General features: G+C 40.9%; 2 protein-coding genes across 5 annotated transcripts in view; both read right to left on the bottom strand.

The window, feature by feature from the left end:
* Positions 1-3,492, bottom strand: part of prkcq (protein kinase C, theta) — a 22,729-nt gene extending 19,237 nt beyond the window's left edge. For all 4 annotated transcript variants that reach the window (XM_017302979.1, XM_017302980.1, XM_017302981.1 and 1 more), the window contains exon 1: positions 3,416-3,492. The gene's annotated coding sequence lies outside the window, so the exon portion shown is untranslated. The remainder of the gene's footprint in view (positions 1-3,415) is intronic.
* A 1,948-nt stretch (positions 3,493-5,440) lies between these two features.
* sfmbt2 (Scm like with four mbt domains 2) overlaps positions 5,441-8,760 on the bottom strand; it is a 31,856-nt gene continuing 28,536 nt past the window's right edge. The window contains exon 24 of the transcript XR_001776235.1: positions 5,441-5,455. The gene's annotated coding sequence lies outside the window, so the exon portion shown is untranslated. The remainder of the gene's footprint in view (positions 5,456-8,760) is intronic.

Below are 8,760 nucleotides of genomic sequence, written 5' to 3'. Positions count from 1 at the left end.
CGTGGCAGTGTCACATGGAGCTGCTGCAGCGTGGCAGTGTCACATGGAGCTGCTGCAGCGTGGCAGCGTCACATGGAGCTGCTGCAGCGTGGCAGCGTCACATGGAGCTGCAGCAGCGTCACATGGAGCTGCTGCAGCGTGGCAGTGAGCTTCTGCAGCAGCAGCGTGGCGTTTAGCTGCGACTTGTTGATGCGTCTGAGTGGGCGGAGTCAAACTTCCGGCGCTCTGACACCAACCACACTTCCTGTCTGAACGTTTTCCTTCCAGTGGGTTTGATGCAGTTTCAACTTCACAGAGAAACAAAATGAACTAAAAACATTAAAAATTAAAATCTTGTCAGAATTGAGTTAAAACGGCTGGAAGTTTATTTTCCGCCTGCAGTCGATGCTGATGAGCCAAAAAACTACTTTCTGAATTTCTCATGAAGTTTTGGTTGATATAAAAACGAGTTAATTTGTCATTGAACATCATTTCAAACAAAAAGTATTTTATTCCTCAGGCCATCTGACAATATTTACCAGATTTTCTATAATTGATTAACTCAGATCAGTGTCTAACATAGAGGAGGTTAAATATTGATTAGTTTTGTGGTAAAACCTTCATTTCATTCTTCATGCACACATTCTGACAATATTTACCAGATTTTCTACTTAATTTTTCTGAATTTAGTTGATTTTTCTTTGTAGAAAACCAACAATCATCTAATAATATTTGTAATTTTGAATCAACATCCATGACGGAAATGAAAACTGCTCACAGACGTGACTTCAGATTTGCTGCCGACGCCTGCTGGGCGTTCCTCAGGGCCGACGCTCTGGTCCTCCTGTAATCACCGTCAACGTTTCATTTCTCATTTTCACAGATTTTACATTTCAGTGTTTTTATAACGGACAGTGACCCGATTCTGTTCTCTGAACGCTGCAGCTCATCTGGAAAACCTTTCTGTTCATCAGATCTCCCTCCGACTGTCTACTCAACGGAAACTTTAGGAGCTTTTCAGCCCAGATGGAGTTAAGGAGCCGAGCCCCATGAAATTCTCCTGTGGTCGTCAGAACATGAGTCAAAAGTCGATCCTGACTCCGACTTTCAAAGATTTAAAAAACGTTTTGCTGCTTTAAGGGAAGAAATGAAGCAACTCAGGAATTTTGCTCAGAATTGTTGACGATACAGACAAGAGGAGATGAAGAGCCGATCGGAGCGAAGGCTGAAAAATGTTCAAACAGAAAAACATCTGTTGGTCCTGGAGGCAGAACATCTGACCTCTGACCTCTGGAAGGCCTGCGTGAAACTAACCAAACATCTTTAATCTGCCGTTTATCCCGTCTGCTTCTCCACCTCTCAGTAGAAACTCTGGATGAATTAATCATCTCGCTGAAGCTGAAGCATTCTGACGGATTATAATCTGAGGCTTTATGGTTCCTGCTCAGCCGCTGAACTTCAGGTTGGATTCTGCGGCGATCAGAACCGCCTGAACTGGAGCAGATTAGCAGCCAGATGTTCCTCCGGCTCATCCAGAACGTCCAGGGTCCAAACTTTAATCCGTCTGCGGCAGAGCGCCGCCGGATCTGCACAACGACCACAGGACGGGTTCTACTGGTTCTGTTGGACCGACTGGACCATCGCGCTGGTTCTGGTTCCACACAGAGGTTTTACTGTGATGCAAGTTTTCACTCCGTTTCAGAGCAGATTGAAAAAAATGATTATAAAACCTTAAAATAGAGAACGAACAGATTCTGTCTGAAAATAACAGGAATAATCCTAATCCTATGGATTAAAGGAGGATCAATAAGTGGATCTTTGATCTTAAATCAGTTTCAGGTTCTGAGCATCAGGAGAAAATGTTTCTCTCTCTCTTTATCGTTTTCTTTTCCTCCTGTGAAGAGCCACGGAGGTGAGGAAGAGGAGGAGGATGAAGGCCGCCCCCCTCTGAGTCGACCTGAGATCAGACGAAGGTCGCGGCGGCGTGGTGAGCCGCGACCTTCAGACCCGTCATCCATCAGAACTCAGCCAGGACCTTTGTTCTCTGAGAGGCCTTTGACTAGACCCCAGACCCGACCAGAACCAGAACCAGCTGCTGTACTCTTCAACAGTAATTGATCTTCACTACAGATTAATAGAAACGTTTTGTAGGATGGAGATGAGAAGATACTGCCTACTGACAAACGCTCAGCGGTTTAAAACCGATTCTGGTTGAATCGGACCAGCGGCTGCAGGGTGGGACCGGTTGCCTTGCAGCGCCAGATTCATGGAAACATTTTCTTGTTTTTGGCTCCAATAGAAACTTTTCCTGATCAGATGATGAACACAGGAAGTTACTACTGGAGGAAACGACGAAGACGACGACAGGAAGTGGAGCAGGATGAAGAGCTGCAGGTTTTTTAACGACGCATCGCTTCAACAAACTTATTCACGTGTGATTTTCATTTTCTTTCTTGTTTAACAGAAACAGCATTTCCAAAATTATGTTTTTCCACATTAACAGAATATTTTAAAACATTTTGCGCGTGTTTGTAATCCCTCCAGTTTTTAGTTATTTTGTAATTCCTGCACTTTTTCTGCATAATTGTGATATTATTGCAAATTTTCTGCAAATGGACAAAAACGTGATGCTAACTCCCACCTGCAGGCGGCGATGTTTCTTACTTCTACTCCTGTTTCCACTTTACTGGATGTCAAGTTATCGTCTCACATAATGCAAAATGTCCTGCAAACATTTCTGAATTGGCTCCACACAGATCAGTGAAACAGCCATGAGAAGTGCATATTGAACGCAGAGACATTTAAAAACATTTTAACGGGTTTTATTAATACATTCTGCACCAACCGGCCCTTTAAGAATATTCATGACCTGGATGAAAAATGTCGGCATCGATTTCCTTTATAGTTTATCTTTCTATAAAAATGACTCCTGTGTCAGGAACCAATAAAACCTTTTAAATTCTTCATAATGTCATAAAAAGAAAACGTATTGTCCATTTCTGATGAGTTTTTCTGGTTTGTTGTCTCCACTGTCGCCACATGCTTCATGTTCCTCTGCCGCTTTCAGCCTGAGCTCACAAAACCCAGCAGACACTTTGAAAAAGACTTTTTACGTTTTATATTCGCCCACAGAAGGAAAATGTCTGTTTGGTGGCTAAACTACAACTAAACGTCTGTTTCAGGTTTGAGAACAAAGAACAAACTTTGTACCAAATAACGGAGGAAAGCCTCTGGTTTACAGCCTAATGACAGAAACGTAGATAACCATTTACTGAAAAACATGAATTAACGCCTCACAATACGTGAAGTTTAACCTTTAATTGGTTTAAAACTAAATCTTGCTGTCGTGATAAAACAGCCAGTCTGAGTTTCCACGGCGGGAAACGCTGAGATACTTTAGCTAAACCGGGTGAAGGTGCTGAACCGGCGGACTCACCTCCCGGCGGACTGCAGCTGCTGCCGCGGCTCCCACTGAGCGGAGGAAACGAGCCGCAGCGTTTAAACGGGCTGCGCGACGCGTTCACGGACCGTGGGAATGTCCAGCCACCGCCTCTCATCTGAACTAAACTACAGAAACAGGGAGGTTTTTATTTCCTGTCTGCCCTGTCAGTGTTTACATCAAATATAATCGAAGACGCGGGTCGCCGTAAAATCTAATTTAGAATTAAATATTTTTATTTATTAACGGAAACAAACAGATTTAAAAAAGAATCTATAAAAACCAGAAATCACTTTGTGGTTTTATTTTTCTAACTTTAGCCTTTAACCTCTTTCAGAGGCTGGATGAAGCTTTTAAGCGAAGAGCAGCAAATTGTCCCTTTAGTCTTTAAACGCAACACTCAGTCAAGCTGCACGTCGAAACAGAAACTAAATTTATGACCTAAATTTATTGAACATAAGAAACAAAACTCTTTATGTGGCTCTGGGTTTGCATATCTATGTTTCTGTGTTCAATAAAAGCTAACATGAGATTAAACACGATCTGGTTCTGATAGGGTTCGGTGTTTGTTGCGTGGATGGATGTGAAACAGAAAATGTTCCTGCAGATTTTAGATATATTTTGTATTTATTGGCAGAATAATAAGTTTACAGCTTCATGAGGGATTTGACATTAAGTCTGAGCGGATCCCTGTAATTGTTCAGAAAGTGATCCTGGTTCTGTTCAGGTAATCTGAGTTTAACGGATCCATCATCCTGGTTCTGGTTTCATCTTGTCGCCACATCCCTCCTTTCATAAATAATAGGCATTATGAACAGAATTTCATTTAATTCAGTTTAATTAATAGAATCAAAATGGAAAATATTCTGTTATACTTCATGTTTAAATTTGTTGAGTTCTTCTTGTCTGGATTATTTGCTGTGAACTGAAACTAATAAAATTAAATGTTGAGTCAGTTTTTATCAAAGTGAAAACTACAGAAAATATTTAAATATTTTTCTCTCTGTTCCACATAAAAAGCAAATTCGGTGCTTGAATAAATATAATTTCTTCTTTAAAAACATAAAATAATTATTTTAATCACGGATAATGTAAAGCGGACTGGAAACATAATTTCGATTAAATTTGATGCGATAAAAGTTCAAACCTTTTTGTAATTAATTTTCACTGTTTCAATAAAAATGAATAAAATACCAAAAATCCGGTCTCGGTTTAACTTCCAGCAGGTTTAAACAGCATCTCATAGATGTTTGAAAGTTTAACTTTATTCATTTTATGACTCGTTAAAAGCCCAAGTTGCTGCTGTGGCCTCGGTTCTCCACCAGGGGGCGCCACCGTTCATGTCAGGACCTTTTCAGTCCAGGTGAAACAGGCGGAAAGGAAAATATGAGACATGTTTATGTTCATTTCTGGGTTTATGTGCTGATTCTCCAGAGCCACGCAGCAGAAACTCTCATTTTATTCATAAGTTCATTTTAACTTTTGATTCATTCTGTCACTAATTCAGCCTCAAAGCAAATAAAACACGAAGAAGAGTTTCTATTTTAAGTTTTCATTTGCATTCTAATATTTCCTAAATTACTCTTTTCTACTCCTCTTATATTTTTTGTTCTTGGTTTTTCTGCAGCGGCTGATGAATGAATGAATGAATGAATGAATGAATGAACTCCTTTAACACATTTCTGCCTGATTGTCTCGGTTCGGTTCGGCTCCGCGGTTTGTGGGTTTTGTGCAGGTCGGCTGGATGGACCGTCCAGCCGCCGCCTGCTGGGGGCGCTGTCCTCTGCTCGCTGCAGGGTTTGTGAAGGAGTGAGGAGTTTGCAGTGAATTCCTGCTCATTCCGTTCATAAACATAATCCTGCTGCCTTCCCAGTTGTTGTGATAAACTGTTTTCATGCTCATTATGAAGCTAAAACAGGAGAAATAATACAAATAAACGTAAACAAATGGAAAATTTGACATAAATAGTTTAATAATAATCCACATTCAGTTGATTTCTCATGCAGGTTTTAGTTTCTTACCTTTTCTCTTCCTCTTCTGTTTCCTGTTTCCTCTCCCAGCTGTTCTTCATCGTCTGATTAACTCACCTGCTTCACATTTTTCTGATCACGTCTCTGTTTTTATTGCTGTTTCCATGGATACCGTCGTGATTCCTGCAGGTTTTATTTTCTGCAGTTTATCATTTATAAAAAATGTTTCAGAGTTTTCATCCTTTCATCTCCCATTCACTGTTTTTGTTGGATGATAACATCAGGCAGTTAGGATGCTGCCGCTCTGATGCTGGTGGTGGCAGCATCATGCTGGGGGAGCAGGGGACGACAGGTGAATCCCAACATTTTTTAAAAAGGTGCAAGTTCTCCCCCATGATGGTTGCCATGGTGATTCCCAACATTTTCAGAGGCGAAAACGATGTGAAACTACAAACAAGCAACTTCTGTGAGAGGAAGACGAGTCGGATTTACAGAAAGAGAAAAATATGCAAAGATTTTCTGAGTCAAGTCAAATATTTAAGAATTTCTAACTCCCAAAATGTCCATGTTTGTTGTAGAAAATGTCTGAAATGAATCTGAAACTGTCAGAGTTTAGGCTTTAGCAGCGTTAATAAAACCCACTTCACACTAATCACTTCTAATCAATAGAAATAATTAGATCTGAAACTGGATATTTATCTAAAAAGTGAGAACCGCCGGCCCGACTCGACCCGGTTCTGTCATCTTCTCTCTAACACCAAACAGAAAATAAAATCTCATTTCCTCTCTTTCTGCTGGTTTTTAAAAACTTTGTCTTTAAATGATTTTATGTTTGATTCAAATTTGATTTGTTCTCTGAAATATTTCCTTCCTCGTTTTCTTGCAGCGGGGAAGTTTCTGCTTTTTAATCACGTTTAAATGTTCCACAGCAACAAACAGATATTAATATCAAAGTTAACCTGATTAAATATGAATTAACTCTTAATTATTATTTATTTGTGATGAGTTTTAAATGAATTTGCTGTTTAAAAATTGATATTTTATGAGAATTAAGATTTAAATATTTGTATTCAAGAGTTTATGTTTTATAAAAATCTTTTGTTCAGTGGATGAAGAGCCGGCGCCATGGAAACCAGCAGCCAATCAGCTGCCGCCCTGCAGTTTGCACATAGATCAGATGGAGGAAACCCAGACATTCATTTCCCAGCTGAAGCACACACACACACACACACACACACACACACACACACACAGCCTTACACACACACACACACACACACACACACACACACACACACACACACACAGCCTGCAGCACATGCACTACAAACGCAGCGGTTTGTGAAGCGCAGCGACAGGAAGTGAGTCAGCTGTATGCGAGCAGCGAAGCCGCAGGAAGTGAGCAGGTGAGGAGAAACGAGTCAAAGTTTAGAATCAGATCAGAGGAGAAAAAATCATTTCAGCTTCAAAACATGGAGCCAACAAACAGAAACGTTCCGACACACAGACCAGAAAACCTTCAGGAAGAAGAACCGCAGATTTACTGACAGTTTACTGGTGTCGTTCACCCAGTTCTCCCAGTTTGTTTTGTCTTGTGGTTTTTCCAGTTTACGACGGTCTGATCCCTCTGAGTCTCTAATCACCTCCCTCTGCACTGAAATGAAAGAGACAGATTTAGAAACAGATGCTTTTGGAAAACACACTCTGTGTTTTCACACAATCCCTCCAGACAACCTGCAGGAAGGAAGTGAGGTCACAGAGTCACCGTGACACAGGAAGGAGTTCATCTGGAGGCACGGCGGAGGCAGCATGGGGCTGTGGGACTGAATGACCAAGCATCTTAAATCTGACAACAGAGATCAGAGGATCCTCCGACCTGAAAACATCCAAATATTTTATACAGTTTCTGCTGCATCTCAGTGCAATAAAAATAAAACTACATTCACTTCAAAATAACTTTTCTGCAAAGACAGGAACTTGTTTTGAGTCAGTTGCTTAATATTGATGACAAAACTGACAGATTTTCACTTTTAACATTGAAAAATATTTTATAATAAGTGAAAAATCTGTCAGTGGAACCAGAAGGTCCAGAATTACTGGATTCAAACAGAACAAGTTCCTTCTAAGTTCTTTCAGTGGAATATGATATTTGATAAAACTTGGTAAGATTTTGTGTTTTGTGGAAGAAAAAGATGAGCAATAATTATTCCTTCATGTGGAGTAAAGTCGGAGTTCATGGAAAACGTTCAGAATGAAGTTTTCCTGCAGCGACAGAAACTTTTTTCACCCATTTTTATGTGAAACTCCATAAAACCAAAGCGTTGGTTTCATCTCAGGGCTCCTCAGCCTGCAGCTGCCGAAAACCTTTAGATTTCCACCAGTTTGGTCCCAGTAGAGAAACTGGAACCAGCAGAGAGCTTAGAGGCTGTCCGAACCTCCTCTTCATCACTCTGCTCCTCCTCCTCCTCCTCAGTCTGACCCAGATTTCAGGTGATGGTTTGTGTGTGAAAGTGAGAGGAAGATCTCCGTCTGGTTAACCGAACTCGCTTCTTTCACCGCTGACCTGAAACTGCAGCTTGACGATCGATTAAATCCTCTAACAATTAGTTTTAGATTGATCAATAATGTAGATGAACTCCACTCAGCATACAGGGATTTTACAGTTTTCTTTTAACCTCTTTTCAGATTTTAGTTTCATATCAATTTTTTTTGATGATCTCAAACATTTAAATATGACAAAAAAGTAGAAACGATAAATCTGATGGGGTGTGAATACTTTTCTCAGCACCTCTGAGATAAGAACCGATTCAAAATGTCTGAAAGCTGCTGATCATGTTATCTACGGCAGTGTTTCCCAACCCTGGTTCTCGAGGCACACGGACCTGCATGTTTTAGATGTTCCCCTGCTTCAACACACCCCATTCAGATGATTGCAATTCAGCAAAACCCTTTTTAATCAGCCATCAATTGAAATCATGTGTGCTGAAGCAGGGCAACATCTAAAATATGCAGGTCCGTGTGCCATGAGGACCAGGGTTGGGAAACGCTGATCTACGGCATATTATCTACATTATATTATCTACGTCACAGAGAGATCAGTGACGTAGAGACGGAGGGTTAAAGGTTAAAGGCGTTCGGCTTTCCAACCAGCAGACCTCGGCTCTTCCTCCTCCTCAGACCGTGAAGTTAGAAACTGGTGAGAGTTTTTCTCCACTGAAACAGAGCAACACGACGCCATGCTCCCTGCGAGGCTAACAGTTAGCTTTAAGCTGTTTGTCTGAGAGACTAACAGTTAGCTTTAGGCTTCAGTTTGGCTGAGAGGCTAACAGTTAGCTTTAAGCTGTTTGGCTGAGAGGCTAACAGTTAGCTTTA

This window comes from Poecilia reticulata, unplaced genomic scaffold, assembly GCF_000633615.1.
Source record: "Poecilia reticulata strain Guanapo unplaced genomic scaffold, Guppy_female_1.0+MT scaffold_125, whole genome shotgun sequence".
In the NCBI taxonomy this organism is placed as follows: domain Eukaryota; kingdom Metazoa; phylum Chordata; class Actinopteri; order Cyprinodontiformes; family Poeciliidae; genus Poecilia; species Poecilia reticulata.
This window is presented reverse-complemented; position numbering and strand designations above follow the sequence as displayed.